Source organism: Symphalangus syndactylus, chromosome 13 (genome assembly GCF_028878055.3).
Source record: "Symphalangus syndactylus isolate Jambi chromosome 13, NHGRI_mSymSyn1-v2.1_pri, whole genome shotgun sequence".
NCBI classification, from domain to species: Eukaryota; Metazoa; Chordata; class Mammalia; order Primates; family Hylobatidae; genus Symphalangus; species Symphalangus syndactylus.
In genome coordinates, this window is record NC_072435.2 from 64,371,333 (window position 1) to 64,390,933 (window position 19,601).

Below are 19,601 nucleotides of genomic sequence, written 5' to 3' on the forward strand. Positions count from 1 at the left end.
CTGGAAATCTGCAAGCATCATTCTTCCAAGACACATGTCCAACTCCAGACTTAATGTGTTTGTTTGTGACTTCTCCCCTTAAAGGTTGCTTGGGTTTACTTGTACCGGTTTAAAAATGTCCTCATGAGTAACTGCCTTATTCAGCAGCCCTGGCATAAATAAATCTTGACTTCTACCGTTCTTGGGTAAAGACAGCTCTAAGCCTGGATGGCCCACTCAACCCAGCAGGTTGGTAGCATAACAGGAGGCACAGTGTTACAATAGCCACTAAAGCACCTTGACTCAAATACCCAAAGCAGCAGTTTAATGATGGTATTTTTTCCTTTAAAGGCAATGATAGCTAAGCAGCTGTTTTATTCTTAGAGAAGTTCTATGACAGGAATTGGAAGAAGTGTTTCCTATATTGCAGCTAAAAATATGATTATTTGGATTGAGGATTGCTTACTGCTGTAAACTTAATGTTAAAGAAATCAAGAATGTTTCATTTTATCATATCTTCTGTCAAAGAAAATGACAGAAAATATAATAAAACTGCAGTTCATGACCTTCAGTAAGCTATGAAATAATTTAGAAGGTCATGACTAGCAAACTTATTATACTCTAAGTACTATAACTTTATAATATCTTTGCTAAAAAATCATGTAATGGATATTAATTATGTATTAAGGACCAAATCTGCATTTTTCCTGAAAATTAGACTGAAAATAATGAACAAAATCTATGTATTATGTAAGTCTAAAATGTTTAAAATTCATATTTTAAGTACTAATGCATATTCATTATAGACAGTAAAAAGAAGATTACACTTGCCCATAAACCCAGCAGCTAGAGACAAATGGGCTATTGTTAATATATTGGTAATTTTCTGTCCATATGCTTTTTCTCTGCATATATAAAAATATCTGATATTTTTTCCTTTCAAAATAGGGTGATTCTAGTAAATTTTTCACCCACGTATTGTCAACATCTTTCCATACCAATATAGTTCTATCACATTATTTTTAATAACTGCATATATTCTGCATTATGACTATATTATATTTAACGAAACTGCTTAGTTTTGGATATTTATAAACCAATGTTTTTTAGTCTGCAGTTCATGACCCTTAGTAGGCTATGAAATAACTTAGGAGGTCGTGACTAGCAATCTTATTTATTATACCTTAAATACTATAGCTTTATGGTGTGTTTTATTAAATAATTAGCCATATTCTTCTGATTTTTCTAAGTGATAGGGGTTATTTTCATAAGTTTAGTCTTTCAGATAATGTTTAAAATTATTTTAAATAGATCCAAGAAACATGCTGTGGAAGTTTTCACATTAAATTTATAAATTGACTTGGAAATTGATGCCTTTATAACAATGAATCTTTTCATCCAGAAATAAAGTATGTCACTTCATTTGATTGTTTCCTTTTTTGTCTCTGAGTAAAATTGTAAAGGATTCTTTACATAGGCCTTTGTATTTGTTGTTAAGTCTATTCATGGGTATTTAATATTTAGTTTTGCTATTGCAAAACGATATTCATTATTTTTTTTCCAACCGAACAGAGCCATATGTAGGAAAGATACCAATGTTTATACACTTATTTTGCAACTGAGCATACTGAATTCTAAAAATATTTTCCCACCCAAGTCGTGTAGGTGAAATGAGAATGAGAACCATGAGATATAACTGGAAAGTCTTGCTCCTATCCTTCTTCCTTCTTCAGTTACACATTATTTGAGTTTCTTTTATTTCATTAAATACAAATGGCTGTCCTGTGAAAACAAAAATAACAGCATGACCTAAGGTCATCTGTATGACCAAATCTCCTTGAAAAAGCAGAGTGAGTTTCCAAGTGAACATGATTAAACAACACATAACAGGACCCACCTGCAGTTGCTTTAGCTTTCACCCTTTTACCAGCAGCTGCACATCCTGAAAGCACATTCTCCCTAAACAGGAAGAACATAAAGGACCCCTTGGCTAGGTAAACCCTGTTGCTGCATTCTGACATTGGTTGCTACCTGTGTAGATGTCATACTGAGTGCTGTCATTACCCTCATTTTACAGGTGAGAAAACTAGGCCCAGAGAGGTTAAACACTTCATCCACTCAGTCACTTATTCATTTATTCTTTTAATAAATTTAAATTAAGTATTGAGCACCCACCATGCACTGAGCCCTCTTCTATGGCTGTGAATGAAAGTTGCTGCCCTCATGAAAGTTACATTTTAATGGGGCAGACATGTATAAACAAAAAAGTACCCCCTCCTAGGTGGCACAGCTGAAATTGTAATTGAGCAATGGACCTCAGTCTGGTTGCAGAGCCCATGGGTTTGATCACGACTGCAAGGCCACACTGAGAGAGAAGAGAACACACCCTGGAGAAGGTGATCCGGCATCACCTGAAAAGCCTTCAGGATGGCATGACTGGGGTGAGATGACCACAGTCCAGGGTGTCATCCAGAACCACCTCATTCTACAAGTTCCACCCAGGGAGAGGATATCTCTCCCAGGGACAGCTGCCTTTATCACTCTTAGGATACCATTTTATGTGTTCAACCTTCCTGACCCCTGTAGCCCACATACCTACTCTGTGTTCTTTCTTTCACATTCTTGCTAGTGCAAATGTCAATTCAATAAGGTATTAATAATTAATAAGAACTAACTTATTTTAGCAGAGCTAAATGAGGCTGATGCCAGGGTTTTCACATACATAGTACAACAGTGGGCAGAAATAGCTAAGTGGAGTTAGACAAAAACTTTAATATCATTAAATATTATCCATAGAAGTAGGGCAGTTGGTGACAGGGCTATCACCTGATGCTATGTGGATTGACCTTTACTTAATAAAATTCCATTTGCCAGCCCCTGCTATTCCTTCCTTAATGAAACCAAGGCTCTTCTTTCCTTACAAATGTAGATATTTGATAGATAAAGATCTTTTCTAAATATCCAGAGTTAATCTTCATTTACTAGTTTCGAGATTCATCTTCATTTAAACTTTTAAGAAAATATTTATATTGTTTAACTTCTTTGAAACATTTGAAATTAACTAGGCCTTTATCTTAGTCTAGTGTTTATTTAAGAACTCTAGAAACTTTATAAAGGATTTAAATCACTTTTGCTAAACACTGTTGGTAGTTTCAATACAGGAAAATAATATTTTCTCTGCTATTAATTCAGCTTGGTGTCAGATGTTGTCAGTCCCTTGGAAATCAGCTTCAACTGTTCAGCTTTAATTAACTTTTTTTTTTAATTTGTGAAAGAGAGGAAAGAGGGGACCCCAAGGAAAAGACACCCAGACACCCTGAAGCCTTTCTAATAGCACTGTGCAGAACTCTGGGTTTTCCCTCTGAGTCCTCTGTAATTACGCAGTACAGCCAAATTTGGTGAGCACACTTGCTATGGAAAACTTTACACGCCTTTTCTTTCTTTTTTTTTGTAACATCATGTGAAATCCTTGCAAATACAAGGGCCTTTTATTTATTGACAAAGGGAACAGTGATTCTAGACAAGCAGCTCTCTTGTCCTTCTCAAAAATAAGAAAGAGAATCTGTTGCATTTTTCAGTGCAGAGCACCCAGAGTGAAAACTGCATATTGTATGTTATTTCTCCTTGATTTTGTGAATGCTTTCTATCAAAGAGTGAAAATTATTTATGTAAACTCGCTCACGGCTTCTGCAAATGATTGGAAAAACAGAAATATTTTTAAGTGATTCAGGGTCAAACATTGCATTACTGACCAAATTGAACAAAGTATTAACTTACCTGTTTTGAAGAATTTGAGATGAAATCAAGAAATGGGTGGAATGATTTTTTTTTCTTTCATACATTCCTGGATAGGCAATTATGTATTCATCTGGAAACATGAATGGAGTGCCCTCTGTGTGCTAGGCTGTGTGCTAGGCCCTGGGGATGCAAGCATAAATAAGATAGGGCCCTTGCTTGGCACAGCTCACTTTTGCAAAGGAGATAGGCAGGTAAACAAATAATTACAATGCTGGGAGCCCCAAACTCTAATCAAGAGCACCTGGCAGGCACAAGGGACTCCTTCCCCCAGAGACCCAGAGCCAGCAAAGAAAAAGAGGATGCAAATCACAGCCAAACAAGGCATTGATTTCAGATCTTTATAGATTCCAACCATTGCTGCAGAGGCACTCAGACTGTTACCGTGCATTCCCTGTATGCATGGATGGCCAAAGTGCGGTAATGTTGGGATGGTCTCTGACACAGGCAACTCCTATTTTTAAAGAGGCCTTCCTGGGGAAGTGCTGTCTTCCTGTCCTTGTATAAGTTAGTCTGAGACTCAGGATGGAGCAAGAGATCTCTGCTTTCAAAGACTGCAGTAGATTTACCATGAGTCTCCAATTAATAATAACTTATTGAACGTCATCTAAGTGCTTTCAGCTACATGTCATCTCCTCAAAGAGTCCCTGACTGACAGGTGGATTTATGGTGAAAACAATGAGCCTTACATTTCAGAGCCCCTCACTTGCAGGGGTCCTTAGTAAGTTCTGGGAGGGACCCTAGTGATCTCTTCACATGCATGTGGATTTTTGTACATGTTGCAAAAGTAAAATATTTTAACCACAATCAGTTAAAACTTAAGGCTACTTTCTCTTTTTATTCCAATTTTCTCTCCCTCTTGCCTCTGTTCCATTGGCATTGGAGTGGCTATAGGCCTTTGGAGGACCTGGCAAAGGGGAAGTTGATTTAGGGGTTCATTGAATTGAGGGGAAGTATGTAAGTGGTTTGCAGTCACTTCCTTGTGTGGTACCCTTGTACAGCAATGATTTCCTGGAATACTCATCACTCACTGCCGACCACCTGTTATTGTCACACGAAGACATCTCAATATGAAAATGTCCTACAACCGCCAGCACCAGAAGACAAGGATAGTATAGAAGGAAAGTGAGTTTGTTTTATTTTTCTTTTCTTTTCTTTTCTTTTTTTTTTTTTTTTTTTGAGATGGAGTTTTGCTCTTGTCACCCAGGCTGGAGTGCAATGGCATGATCTTGGCCCACTGCAACCTCTGCCTCCAGGGTTCAAATGATTCTCCTGCCTCAGCCTCCCGAGTAGCTGGGATTACAGGTGCCCACCACCACGCCCAGCTAATTTTTTTTCTATTTTTAGTAGAGATGGGGTTCACCATGTCGGCCAGGCTGGTCTCAAACTCCTGAACTCAGATGATCCACCCACCTCGGCCTCCCAAAGTGCTGGGATTACAGGTGTGAGCCACCTCCCCCGACCAATTTGTTTTAAGAGATAGGATCTCACTATGTTGTCCAGGATGGCCTCAAACTCCTGGGCTCAAAGGATCCTCCCACCTCAGCCTCCCTAATAACTGGGATTACAGGTGTGAGCCACTGTGCCTGGCAAAAGTGAGTTTGAAATGTGTGGAGTCAGAAGCTATCTGTGGGGCATCTTTTCAAAGCTTATAGCTCATATATGAAAGAAGCTTAATTGAGGGTTTCCCAATCTTGACAATAATCCTCAAAATTCACATAATTTTACCAAATAACAAGTTGTGAAGCTGAAAAAGTTTTTAAAAGTATTAACAACGAATGGTTTACCACTTTAAGGGAAAGACCAAAATGTCTTTCTAGTCTCTTAATAAAAAGTGAATACCAAGCCATTATCATATAAGGATGTAATCAAAATACATATGGCCGAATGATGTAGGAAAAGGAATTGTAGAGGTATGTCAGAAAGTTTTATTAACTTTAATTAAATATTAATTTTTTTTCTAGATTTTGTGATGCTTATTTGTTAGCTTTTATTTGTAATTCTTTGTCTTCTCATTTTGAATAAATTTTCATGTTTGTACTAGCTTCGTATTCATGATTTCACAGTCTTTTACTTTAAAAAGGCCCCTCCAAATTGTAAGTCTCAAAATCTATAAAATCTGAATCCACCCCTGTTTCATGGCCACGCAGTCTAAAGCGATGGTACAGTCCCTCTGCTGTCACTGAATTTCCATTCTCTCCTAGCAGTTCCCAATGCCTGACTTTTCCCCTATGAAGAGATGTAGGCGATGTTGTTGACACTCTGCGCATGCCCCATAACCAGCCCGTGTGCCCCACTCCTGTGCACGCAGCAGCTAACACCTCACACCCATGGTCTTCTTCTAAGAAACGCTCTTGCCTAAGGAGCCTCTTTACCTGAGAGGCTACTGCAACACCCTGGAGTGGCCAATGACTGACACAGACGGCTACAAAAGCTCCCCACTCTTGCCTTCAAGGACAACTCTGAAGGTGAGATTTGCACTTCAGGGCCCCCAGGGATCAGGCCCAGGCTAGATTTTTCTACAGCACCTGGCTTCTTCCCCTTCCCCATCCTGATTTCCTCACCCTTTACAGGTTTTCCTGAGGAGAACATCCTCAATAAATCACATGCACCCAAATCCCCATCTCAGTCCCTGATAGTATGTTTATCTGCTTACTGTCTGTCCCCACTTCTCAAGAGGATATAAACTAAGAGAGCAGCAACTTGACCCAGCTCCCTCACTGCTGTATTCCTGTTGCCTGGAGCTTGGCATGAAGTAACTACAACATGTGATGAGATGAATAAACGTTGAATGAGGATATGAATTCCAGTCACTTTGCACATCTTTCCTCTAATTCTCGTGACAACTGAGAGGGAGATATTGCTTCTTTTCGTATTACAAGATAACACCCCTAGGCAGTGCTCCGGCTGCTGCTGAGCCCTGTTGTCCTCTGTTGGCACCATCATCTGACCTCCAGGGAAGGGATCCAGCATTTCCCTCCATGGTCCTGACAAAGGTGTGGGTGTGGACCCCTCCCTGATCCAATGCAGGACAGACTGTACTGATGATGAAAGGACACGTGGCACAGAGCATGATTCAGATGCACTGCCGAGTCAGGACCCAACCCGAGGCCCTTTCCTTGGCACATTCCGAGGTTCTCTCGCAGGTAATCGCCCAGGGACAAGGAAAGCCACCCTCCACCAACAGAAATGCTTCGGGCAATTGCATGACCCTGAGACTGCCAAGCATTGGCCAGATCTAGAGCAAAGAAAATATTCCTCCTACCACTACCAGTAAGCTCCTTCCAGAGTCTCTGTTCCCTACTCTCAAACTGACCTCTTCCCAATGACAAGGGCTTATTCCCTTCAGCAGACACCCCCATCATCATGGGACCATTGGATATTGGATATATGAGGTTATTAGGATAACCTCATAACATCTGGCAGTATATTTCCAGAGTTTATGCTATTTGCTCTTAAGTAACTTTCTGTACCCCAACAAGTAATCTATGAGTACCTACCCCAAGTTCTGGGCAGAGTTTTTCAGTTTCTTCTCAGAAAAGTCTTATAAAATTTTGTAGTGTGCTTTCATCTGTGGCCATCTTCTTGCAGAAGAGTAAATCTAAATGCATGCATTGAATATTTTATAGCTTGGGTGTGAGAATAAGATGAACCCACATGAGACAATTATCAGTACAAAATTAAACTGTAAATAAGACAGGGAGTTAGAATCTACCTAGAAGGCTATAGTGCTTTTGTTGGAGCTTCCAAAAGGAGAGGGTGAGATCAGCTCTGGTTAGCTCGAGTTTGTGGGAAGTCACAGACATGATGTATTTCCTTTTGGCACTAGTTGCTTTGGCAGGGACACGTCACCTAAGGTGATAAGGATGAGCTAAGGGGGCTGGCTCTCCACCAGCCACTGCAACGGATGGATGTGGAGGAGCTACTTGGCATCCCCCTGTTGTTCCATTATCTCTTCCTCAACATCTGATTCTCTTTCCGATCTTCCTCCTCCTATCCTTCCCTCTTTCTCCTCCACTTTCCATTCATCTGACCCCTCTTTTCTTCCCTTTTCTTTTTGAATTTAAGGTTTGGTCAGTTTGAGACATACACTCTACTTGTGAGGCACAGAAATTTGTGGAGGAGAAAGGGCCCCCGAGTGAAACAGACCTGGGTACCAACTCAGATTTGTGCCTTACAGGCAAGTTATATAACCTCTCATAGCTCTGTGCCATCCATAGAAGTGAGGACACAAATCTTTCTCAAGTTATTTGAAGGAGTAAACAAGATGATTTATGTAAAGTGCCTGGCACATAGATAGCTCTCAGTAGATGTTTATTTTTCCTTCCTTCCTTCCTCCTTATTTATTTTTTGTAGTACTATGCACATATTAAATAGTAGTCATTAAATGGATGCTTATTAAATGAGTATTTGGAGTTCTATTAGTAAACTGTCAAATACTTAGAATTATTAAGACCGGGAGGGATTTAATAATTATTATAATACCTTGTGCTAGGCACTGGGATTAGAGAAGTCCTTGTCATATAATATCTGACATGACCCTCCCCAAATGCATAAGGTAGGCATTATTTTTATTACCCAAGATGCAGTCTTTATTACTCAGGGTCCACATTTCATTTTACAGATTAAGAAGCTGAGGCTTAGAGGGGCCAAGTAATTTACATGAGATCACAGAATGGAATCTTGACACCAGAACCAAACCCTTCAACTGCTAGGTTAGACTGCAGAGTCATTGAATATTTTTGATCCCTTGCAGCCCATAGGAAGGTAGAGCCCAGCAACTGGAGCATCATTTGTTTCCTGACTGCAAAGTGAATCATCCTTCTTAAAGATAGTATAAGTAATGTGCAGTGATACAAAATTGAAAGATTTGAGACAGAGACATATTGTTCTCACAGGAAAGGATTAAAGGGTGGGGGGATGTGGAAAATTAGGAGTATGGGAGGAAAATGGATTAAGCGACATGTTCTAGGGCAGCCCAGAGCTGGTGGATAACAGAAAGCTCTAATGGGGAATCTTATTAGGTTGTTCGCAGTTTAAGATGAGTTAAATCAAGTTTAGCCCAAAGCTGCCTCCTTACATATATTAAGTTCAGCCTAAGGGTATCTCTGTACATCGTGAACTGTAACAAGTGGAAGCAGAAATAGACCATAGCCTACACTTGTGACAATCATCAAGGTTTGGCCAATCAAATGTAGCCAATTGTTTGAACCGTATTTAAATAAGGCAAACACTGAACTGTAACCAATCCAGCTGTTTCTGTACCTCACTTATTTTTTCTGTATGTCACTTTCCTTTTTCTGTCCATAAATCTTCTTCCCCCATGTGGCTGTGCTGGAGTCTCTGAGCCTATTCTGGCTCAGGAGGCTGCCCAATTCAGGAATCGTTCATTGCTCAGTTAAACTCCTTTAAATTTAATTCAGCTGAAGTTTTTCTTTTATCAGATGGTGTCAGAAGTGGGATCTGAAGTAGAGCTTCTAACATCCCCTAGGAGCACTGAGTGACCAAGTGAGGAACTCTCTGGACCGATTGTGTCCATTGATCTCTTGGAGCAGCTGGGGATTGTGGTAAGTTCTTTCTTGGATTCCAAAGCTCCATGGATTTGTGTTTTTAGCTCTCCAAGTTTCTTTGAGCAAGTTTCTGATCCAAACTGGATTTGGAAGTTGTGACAAGAAACTGGACTGGGTCCAGTAATTAACTGGTTTGGATCCAGCTAGAGGCTTCTTACATCTGACTGGGTCAGAAGGAAACCGGTAGTAAATGGCAATATTGCAGGGGGTGTAAAATTTGGCTTTGGAAATTCACAGGGATTTTTGTGTTCTACCCCTTTGGTTCATTTTTCTTGTGCACTTAGGTAGGAAAAAAATCACTGGCTAAGTTGATCAAGGGAAGCTGAAAGCAAAGCCAATGTTTGAGGTAAAAATGAGATCCTTAATTTCTGAAGAACTGAGTTCCTTCTGGCTTATACATGCACAAGTGTTAGGCCTTATAAGCAGCAAAGTCTTAAAGAAATGCCAAAATCTTACTAAATCTTACTAAAGATAACTTACAGTGGAACATTCCAAATGAACAACACTGCACTGAAGTGTGTTAGAAAATGAGGGCTTCCAAATTAGTCTCATCTAGGGATGTGTATTGATATGCAGAAGCTTGTAAAAAGATTTCAGTATTTTTATTTGAAGACTTTATAAAAGGCAAATAAAAAGCTTAAGTGACTAATTGATTAAAAAAATTAAATCTGCTAACCTTTTGTCTTAGTTACTGTTCTAATCCAAAGGAAGTAACTGCAGCACCAATTGGCTGACTTTGGGTAAGTAGTGGAGTACATTTTACCTGTATTGGGTTAGAGAATTGGGTTAGAGGCCCTCCCCTCAGTGAAGTCCCTCTTGGTTAAAAATGGATTTGGCACTATGGGCTGTTAACTGCTATTCTCTTTGGATTAATGTGTCTTGTACTTTTTGCCGATGACAATGGATGACAGGATTAGGCATGTACAGGATCATGGGACCTGGGGAACCTTTCCCAAAGGGGGAAACTTGAGGGCTGATGGGATTGCTGGAAAATATTCCTTCGCAACTGACACGTGGTCATCTGAACTTTTGATTCAGCATTGCTACAATGGGTGGGTCTTACTCTGGCCTCCCTGAGTGGCTTGCCTTCTTTACCCTGCTACGAGCAATGCTTTTCTCACTTTCCTTTCCTCTCTCTCTGTGCAAACTGGTTGTAGGAATGGTAAAAAAAATTACTATCTCTTGTAAAGTTTTAATTAATGAGAAAAGGATTCGTGAGGCTGGTCTTAAGCTGTAGCGAATCTGGTGTACTTTCTGCTATGAATTTGTCTTTCTGCATCGTTCAGTCATAAAAAAGGGTACCATAAGATGGAATACAGGCCTAGGCCCCCGTAAGCTTGCTGCTCAAGCCAACCCAGCAAACTGGTCGTTATAAACTTTGCTGCAGGTCCCTGAAACAAACATCATCAACAACAACAACAACAACAAACTGGATGAGGTTTCCCTCTTGTCTTGTTTCATGCCCTTGGGAGCTTGACCTTGTAACCACAGGGTGGTACTTTCTCTTGGCCTCTGCCATCCAGGAAACAGGAATTTGGGGGTTCATGTGACATTTAGTTTTAAAAATTATTGTGAACATTTAAAAGCCATTGCATCTCAAAATTGACTGCTCTAGGCTCCTTCCGGGAGGAAACAACGGAAACTGCCCAATGCTGTAGGTTCGTGGCGAAGGCTTTGTCTCTTCTCAATGGCAGCCAGGATTCAATTCCTGGCTTAGGGGATGAGTCCTTTCTGGTTTGATACCTAAGTGGCTATTGCTATTTATTGATTCTCTCCCTCTCCTTTTGACTTCCCATCTTGAATTCTTCTTTCTCTGAGCACCTAGGAGGTTACCTTTGGTAAAGTTCAAAAGCCAGAAATATTTGCTATTTGTTCTGGATAGAATCTGGTTAAAAAAATATTTGGTTAAAAGTCAGCATAGGCCAGGTGCAGTGGCCTATGCCTGTAATCCCAGCACTTTGGGAGGCCGAGGAGGGCAGATCACTTGAGGTCAGGAGTTCGAGAGCAGCCTGGCCAAAATGGCAAAACCCCATCTCTACTAAAAATACAAAAAAATTATCCAGGCATGGTGCTGTGTGCCAGTAATCCCAGCTACTCAGTAGGATGAGGCAAGAGAATCGCTTGAACTCGGGAAGCAGAGGTTGAGGTGAGCCAAGATCGCACCACTGCAGTCCAGCCTGGGTGACAGAGTGAGACTCTGTCCCCCAAAAAACAAAACAAAACACTCAGTTAAAAGTAGATATTCAAGCTACAGGTATATTTAAAAGGCCTTTATGGTTCTTTTCTCTTTTTGGATCTTTTTTTTTTCTTTTCAGGCAACTGAATTGTTTTTCTCCATTTTCTTCTTCTTGCCAGTCTTGATGCATACATGAAAGGACCTAAGGTAACTTCTAACAGCCTGGGACTCCTTGGGAAAAACAGAGGAGGTGCCACAGACCCCATTTTGGGAAAAACCTCTGTTTTCCTCATGAGACCCCAGGAATTAGAAGCAGATAGCTCTCTCTCAAAATCTAAGGCTAAATATAATTTTAGGGATGGCAAATGGCAGTTGGGGAAATACTCAGCTCTTTGCACATTGGATCAGAGAAGCATGCTCTTGGCCATCTGGAAAGTATGGAAATGTCCCCATCCCCCACCAAGAGATAAGACTCCCATTGGGGTGGGCTAATCACAGAATGGTCTGATCAGCTTTAGGTGGCTTTGCATTGAAATGCACGGTCAAATCATTGCACTGTCTTGTTCCATAGCATTTCTCTTTTGAGGATCCAGGATCCAATATAAAATTGGGATTCTGTATTTTTGGAGATCTGTTTTGCCTTCCAGCTGTGCTTACTTATTAGGACCTAGAAACTGTATGCTTTCTTAGCCCTGTTTCTCCAAGGACTCCACCCTGAATCCAGTAATCCAGTTAAGAAATTTAAAAACTGGCAAATGAAACATCTTACAACTACTGGATCTTCTGTGTTTCTATGTATTTATATGTGTTCTGTGTGTGATGTTTGTATATAAAAGAGTTCTGATTAATTGGCTTAAAAAGAAAAGCACTTAAATAAAAAAATTTTGTAAGAAAAATTAAAACTGTAATGCCTTTTAGTTCATGTGACTTTAGTAAGCTTTGGGAAATAAGTAAAGACATTTGGTCTAAATTAGGCAGGTCACATATTAGATTTGCTAAATAACCCCCTAGCTTGGGGTGCAGTGGCATGATCTCGGCTCACCGCAACTTCTGCCTCCCAGGTTCAAGCATTTCTCCTGCTTCAGCCTCCTGAGTAGCTGGGATTACAGGCGCCCACCACCACGCCCAGTTAATTTTTGTATTTTTAGTAGAGATGGGGTTTCACCATGTTGGCCAGGCTGGTCTCAAACTCCTGACCTCAAGCAATTCACTCACCTTGGCTTCCCAAAGTGTTGGGATTATGGGCGTGAGCCACTGCACCCAGCCTAGATTTGCTAAATACTTTAAGGTAATAAACTACTTCTTTGACTTTTGAAAATTTTTCAACTTACCTGCTTTGGAGTCTGCTTTAGATTCGAAGTGAGGTCTGAGGACATGCAAAGTTAGCCAAGCCCCCTGGCTATGCTAAAAAGAGTCAGACTTTATCTATACTTCTGTTTGGTGTCCTAGGCTCCACACCTGGTACATAATTAAAATCAGCTACTTACCAGGGTTTTTCACCAAAAATAAAAATTGCTAAGAGTTAACATTGTAACATGTAACTGAGATCACTGAAAAAACCATTTTACACGCAAGGTGTGTGAGGAAAGTGAAATATGCTTTTAGCAAAAGATTATAAGAAGGAGCAGGAATGTAAATTTTTATCTAGTTTAGAGGGTTAAAGGATTGTTTTAAATTAGATAGGATAAAGCTGAAGGTTTGAGCAAATTATGGAAGATTTATGAAAAATTAATCTTGTAAAAAAAATTATTGGCCGGGCACAGTGGCTCATGCCTGTAATCCCAGCACTCTGGGAGGCCGAGGCAGGCAGATCACGAGGTCAGGAGATTGAGACCATACTGGCTAACATGGTGAAACCTCATCTCTTCTAAAAATACAGAAAATTAGCCGGGTGTGGTGGCAGGCGCCTGTAGTCCCAGCTACTCGGGAGGCTGAGGCAGGAGAATGGCGTGAACCTGGGAGGCGGAGCTTGCAGTGAGCCGAGATCATGCCACTGGACTACAGCCTGACGACAGAGTGAGACTCCATCTCAAAAAAAAAAAAAGAAAATTCTGTGTGTGAACATATTGGCTACATTTAAAGGGGTATTACTTGTTTTTTCTGTAAATTGAATATTGATATAAAGGCACAACAGGGTTTTCTTAGAGCACTGATCTGCTCTTTAACAAATATTTGTAAAGGGTTATAAAAGATTTATGAGAATCTCACCTTATGATCAAACTGATTAAGATTGGATAAATTTGCCTCTATGATTTATTAAAGATTGGGGTTGACATTAATAGTATGCTAATGCAAGGGTGAAATTTGGCTTTCTCTTTTGAACAAGATTTTCACATAATATTTAAGGATAATCAAGTATTTTTGTTTGCCTTTTGAATAAGCTACAGGAAAAAGAAGAGAAACACAAGAGACAGATTGTTTGGAAAACTAAGTCTTCAGTTAGTAAAGGTTTCTGCCTTTTTAAAATTTTTGAGTCATCATTTTGGCAAAATGAATGACTTATAGTGACCTGGAATTCTATCTCATAATAGCAAGTGTTTTAAACCTTTAACATATTTGACAGGCTCCACAAAATCAAATTTCAGCTTCAAAATTGTCTTTTCTGACCTCTAACTTTGGGATACTACAGAGGGCCCCTGAAGCACCAAAAAGAGAGGTAAACAAGACTATTTAACATGTTAAGTTACATGGGAAGCATTGTCAAAATAAAAAACAATGCTTAACTTTCTTCAGGTTACATTTTAGTGAATGTTATTAATATATGTTCCAAAATTGTATGGGATTTCTAAAATTCTAATATGCTTGAATATATGCTATCAATCATAAATATGGTTATTATGTTAAATTATTATAGACCATGGAAATAACCAAATATGCTTGTCAGTTGTGTCTTTAACTATGACTGCTTAAAGTCATTTCCACAGTTAATTGCTTAATGCTGATAGTTTCTGAAAACTTCACAAGCATGCAAAATCCTAGAATATGGCATATTTTAGGAGGTTCATGAAAGAATGGAAAGGACTCTGAAAAGTACTCTTGAATACAGGTTTCTGGTAACTTTAGAATCATATCATCTGGACTAGGTAAGAATTCCTGGAGCTTTAATGAAAAGACTGACTGGTTTACAAAACTGCTAACTCAAGTAGAACAAAAATTAATTGAATACCAAGAAAATACTTTGCCAGATTTTCATGCTAAATCAGCTGATACTGAAATTGTTTAGATATACAATTTGAATGAACTCCATGGTCTAAGTCAAATTACCTATGATAACCCATTAGTTATCAGTGCTATACACCTAAGTTGGAGAAACAACTTGTATTCAAGAGGACATATGTCCAGTGTTAAGCATGGAATCACAGAGAACCAGGACAGCTGCCTTGTCCTTCCTGAGTTCTTAAAGCTTTTGTTATTAAAAGTTCTGCATTCCATGACTCATCATGGGAAAGATACAATGATCCAAATTAAACATATATTGTTGTGGTGATTTCTAAATTACTAAAATAGTTTATGACCAGTGTTTGGTTTGTTTAACTCATATTCTTGGGAAGACAATCAAAGCTTCAGGTACATTTGGCTACTTGATGGGCCATTTAAACATTTATAGAGGGATTTCATTCAACTGTCATTTTCAATGTGTGTTTTCCGGTTATATAAAAGGTCTCCCATGCAAGAGGGCTGATGTTATAACAGTAGGTTATTATGCCAGAGTATATTTTCACTAGGTAAAGAAAACTTTTTATGGTTTACCGACTGAGGACAATCAACCCCTTCACAATCTAGAACCTGAAGATTGGATCTTCTGGGAACATTAGAGAAAGCCTGCCCTTGTCATTCACACTGCAGCAAAACTTGGGGACCTTGAACCTTGTGTTCATAATCTCACAACTGAGAAATGTCCCTCCACACTCTTGGAACTGTACACCCACTGGAACCCTTTAGGTAAAACTAACCAGGGAAGTTTCTCCCCAGAAGAAGATGGCATACTTGATATGAACAGCCTTTCCCAAGATCACAGATCATGATTTCTCTACTATCATGAGACTCTTATCTTTGGATATTTTTTCCTTGGTTATGCTTCTGTGGACAATAGAAGTGAAAGAGGGGTCTGTTGTGTGCACTCATGGGTTATACTTTTATTTGTGAAGGATTTTGCAGCCAGTCTTATACATGGATAACCTTATACCTTGATAGATGAAAAATTAAGGCCCAATGTAGATGAAAAACTAATGTTACATGTGTTGCTTCATAGTCAGTCAGAAACAGAACATTGATTCACTTCTCTTAATCCATATCATGGGTTAAAGAGAACATTGCCAGGAGGCCTTCACTCTTCTAGAAGGGCATCATTTGCTAGGTCCTTTTTCCATGGTTTGGAGTAAAAGAGGCAATGATTAGAAATGTATCCCTCATGATAGGCTCTATAGCAGATTCTACTGTAAAGGCTATGGTTACACAATAGACTATAAATTCTCTTGTGAAAGTTATGCTAAATAACAGAATTGCTCCAGATTATTTAGTGGCTAAATGGAAAAGTATTTGTGCAGCTGCTGGCATTTGTGGTCTATGGAGACATACATCAAATGCAGATTATTGAGATTCAGTTGTAGGGGATTAATGAAGAGACTGCTTAGTTAAGTGAGTCAATTCTTTATCTAGCTCATTCTTTGATGTATTTCATTTTAGATGGTTTGGTTTAGTGGACCCTGGATAAGGAGCATACTCCAAACATTTGGTATTATCCTCCTGATAGTCATAATAGTAGTCTCCCTAGTGTGCTGTATTCCCTCAAAAGTTTTAAATGTTGCATGCAGCCATCTCAGGAATGTCAAATGGTCTCTCTTTAACTGGAATGACAAGAGCTGAAAGGAGTATGTGAACATGAGGGCACCATAACCTATGAATAATATGCTGAGAGCAGAAACCCAAAATTATGGGTGGCGCTAAGGCCCTAAGTTTTGATCACAGTCTCAGCTAAGTAAGAACCTGATCAAAAAGGGGGAATTTTTTAAAGCAAAATTATGGGAAGCCATTGTTTTGAGAGCTTGTTTGGAGGTTCTAGCAGAAAGGAAATGTGTGGTGGGACCCCCCACACAAAGTCCCTACTGGGGCACCACCTAGTGGAGCTGTGAGAAGACGGCCACCGTCCTCCAGACCCCAGAATGGTAGATCCACTGACGGCTTGCACTGTGTGCCTGGAAAAGCCGCAGACACGCAACGCCAGCCCATGAAAGCAGTCGGGAGGGAGGTTGTACCCTGCAAAGCCAAAGGGGCAAAGCTGCCCAAGATCATGGGAACCCACCTCTTATATCAGCGTGAGTTGGATGTGAGACATGGAGTCAAAGGAGATCATTTTGGAGCTTTAAGATTTTCCTGCCCTGCTGGGTTTCAGACTTGCATGAGGCCTGTAGCCCCTTTGTTTTGGCCAATTTCTCCCATTTGGAATGGCTGTATTTACCCAATACCTGTACCCCCATTGTATTTAAAAAGTAACTAATTTGCCTTTGATTTTACAGGCTCATAGGCAGAAGGTACTTGCCTTGTCTCAGTTGAGATGTTGGGCTGTGGATTTTTGAGTTCATGCTGAAATGAGTCAAGACTTTGGGGGACTATTGGGAAGGCATGATTAGTTCTGAAATGTGAGGACATGAGATTTAGGAGGGGATAGGGATGGAACAATATGCTTTGGCTCTGTCCCCACCCAAATCTCATCTTGAATTCCCACGTGTTGTGGGAGGAACCTGGTGGGAGGTAATTGAATCATGGGGGTAGGTCCTTCCTGTGCTGTTCTTGTGATAGTGAATAAGTCTCACGAGATCTGACGGTATTATAAGGGGGAGTTTCCCTGCATAAGCTCTCTGTTTGCCTGCTGCCATCCATGTAAGGTGTGACTTGCTCCTCCTTGCCTTCTGCCATGATTGTGAGGCTTCTCCAGCCACATGGAACTGTGAGTTCTCCATTAAACCTCGTTCCTTTGTAAATTGCTGAGTCTCATGTATGTCTTTATCAGCAGCATGAAAACGGACTAATACTAAGGCCAAATAAGTACATTTACAATGGTGATAGTGACATCAATGACTAAAGCTTTGGTCAACTTCTCAAAATTGAAAAGATGATCAAAAGGGGAGAATTGTTAAATCAAGTTTAGCCTAGAGCTGCCTCCTGACATATTTAAGTTCAGCCTAAAGGTTTCTCTGCACATCATAGACTATAACAAGTGGAGGTGTAAACAGACTATAGCCTACACTTGTGCCAATCACTGAGTTTTGGGCAAGCAAATGTAGCCAACTGTTCAAACCATGTTCAAATAAGGTAAATGCTGAGCTGTAAACAATCCAGCTGTTTCTACCCTCACTTCTGTTTTCTCTGCCTCACTTCCCTTTTTCTGTCTGTAAATCTTCTTCCCCCATGTGGCTGTGCAGGAGTCTCTGAGCCTATTCTGGCTTAGGGGGCTGCCCAATTCACAAATCATTCATTGCCCAATTAAATTCCTTTAAATTTAGTTCAGCTGAAGTTTTTCTTTTATCAGATGTGATATAAGCCATCTCTTTGTCTTCCACAAAATATCTGATAAGATTGACATTGTTCTCTGAAGCTTTATGAACAGCCTTTGCTTGATGCAGATGTGATGTAGGCTGAACCCTGTTTTCAAAGCTGGAGGAGATGGCTCCCAAGGACCCATCACACCTGGGCTACAGATAAATGAAGTCCAGGCCATCTTTTTCTGTTTGCCCCCCTTCCCCCACCATTATTTATTTTCCTTTTCTTCTACATCTACAGCCTTGTTTTCTAAGCTTGTACCCTTAGTAATTATACTTCTGCTACAAAATACTTTATTAGGCCCTATAGGGGATCTAGATGTGGATATGATAGGGTTCCTCTGGAGTTCACAGGAACCTCATACATCATTTAGATGAAGCAGAGTTGGATACGAGGTTCTACTATGTAAAATAATCATTAAGGATATCAGCATTTTGGTCATTGCAATACTGCCAAACTGGTGTTGGATTGTAACTGTGTCCAATCAGTTCCTGATTAACTGTTTTCTAATGAGAAGATCACAAGTGAAACCTTTTAAATATAAGTTGGTAGAATCCTAACAGTGTGCTCTCTCATCTTACACAGAAACTGCTAATAGATCGGACTGTACATTGCTGCCAGCAATATGAAATTGAAACCGCCTTTGCAAAATTAGGACTGAGACAGTGAAAGAGATCTAACCTAACCGACTCCGTCTTGCTTCTAATCTTTAAGCTGTGCTTGTTCCTTCCTGGGCGTAGGCTGAACTAACTTTGGGAGGAGCTTAGTTTATAGTTTCAGACAAAGACGACAACAGCCCTTTTCCAAAACAAACCTCCTTCTTGCCTGGGGACTAGACTGCCTTTGTAGGACTAACAAATTAGCCACAAGATTAGAAATTATGGTTCAGGAGTTATACAGCTGGAGACTACAAGATTCTGACCCTCCCTAACCTACTCCCAAGATCAGTGCTTGAGATATTTTGCAGACCCTGCATTTGATGGATCAGCTGGCACCACCTATACATCGATAAACTGGCTCATCTGATCTTGTGGCCCTCAACCAGGAACTGACTCAGTTCAAAAGGACAGCTTCAATTTCCCATGATTTCATCTCCAACCCAACCAATCAGCATTCTCAACTCACTGGCCTTCCCCACCCTCCAAATTATCCTTAAAATCTTTGCTCCCTGAATGCTCCAGGAGACTGATTTGAGTAATAATAAAACTCCAGTCTCCACACAGCCACTCTGCATGAATTACTCTTTGTCTATTGCAATTCCCCTGTCTGGATAAATTGGCTCTGTCTAGGCATCAGGCAAGGTGAACCCACTGGGTGGTTACAAAATAATGGCCAGAACACTGCTTTTGGATCATGTTTAAAATGCTAGTAATTTAAACATGAATTTTCCATGCCTGGAAAATTTAGTGCAGCTTCTTAAACTTTAATGTACATGCAAATAATTTGGAGAACTTGTTAAAATGCTTATTCTGATTCAGCAGGTCTGAGGTTCAGCCCAATATTCTGCATTTTTAATAAGTTCTCAGGTGATGCCAATGCTG

General features: G+C 40.0%; 1 long non-coding RNA gene across 1 annotated transcript in view; it reads left to right on the plus strand.

The window, feature by feature from the left end:
- Positions 1-14,065: 14,065 nt before the first annotated feature.
- LOC129459327 (uncharacterized) overlaps positions 14,066-19,601 on the plus strand; it is a 35,524-nt gene continuing 29,988 nt past the window's right edge. Inside the window, exon 1 of the long non-coding RNA XR_008649963.2 lies at positions 14,066-14,176. This is a non-coding gene — a long non-coding RNA (uncharacterized lncRNA). The remainder of the gene's footprint in view (positions 14,177-19,601) is intronic.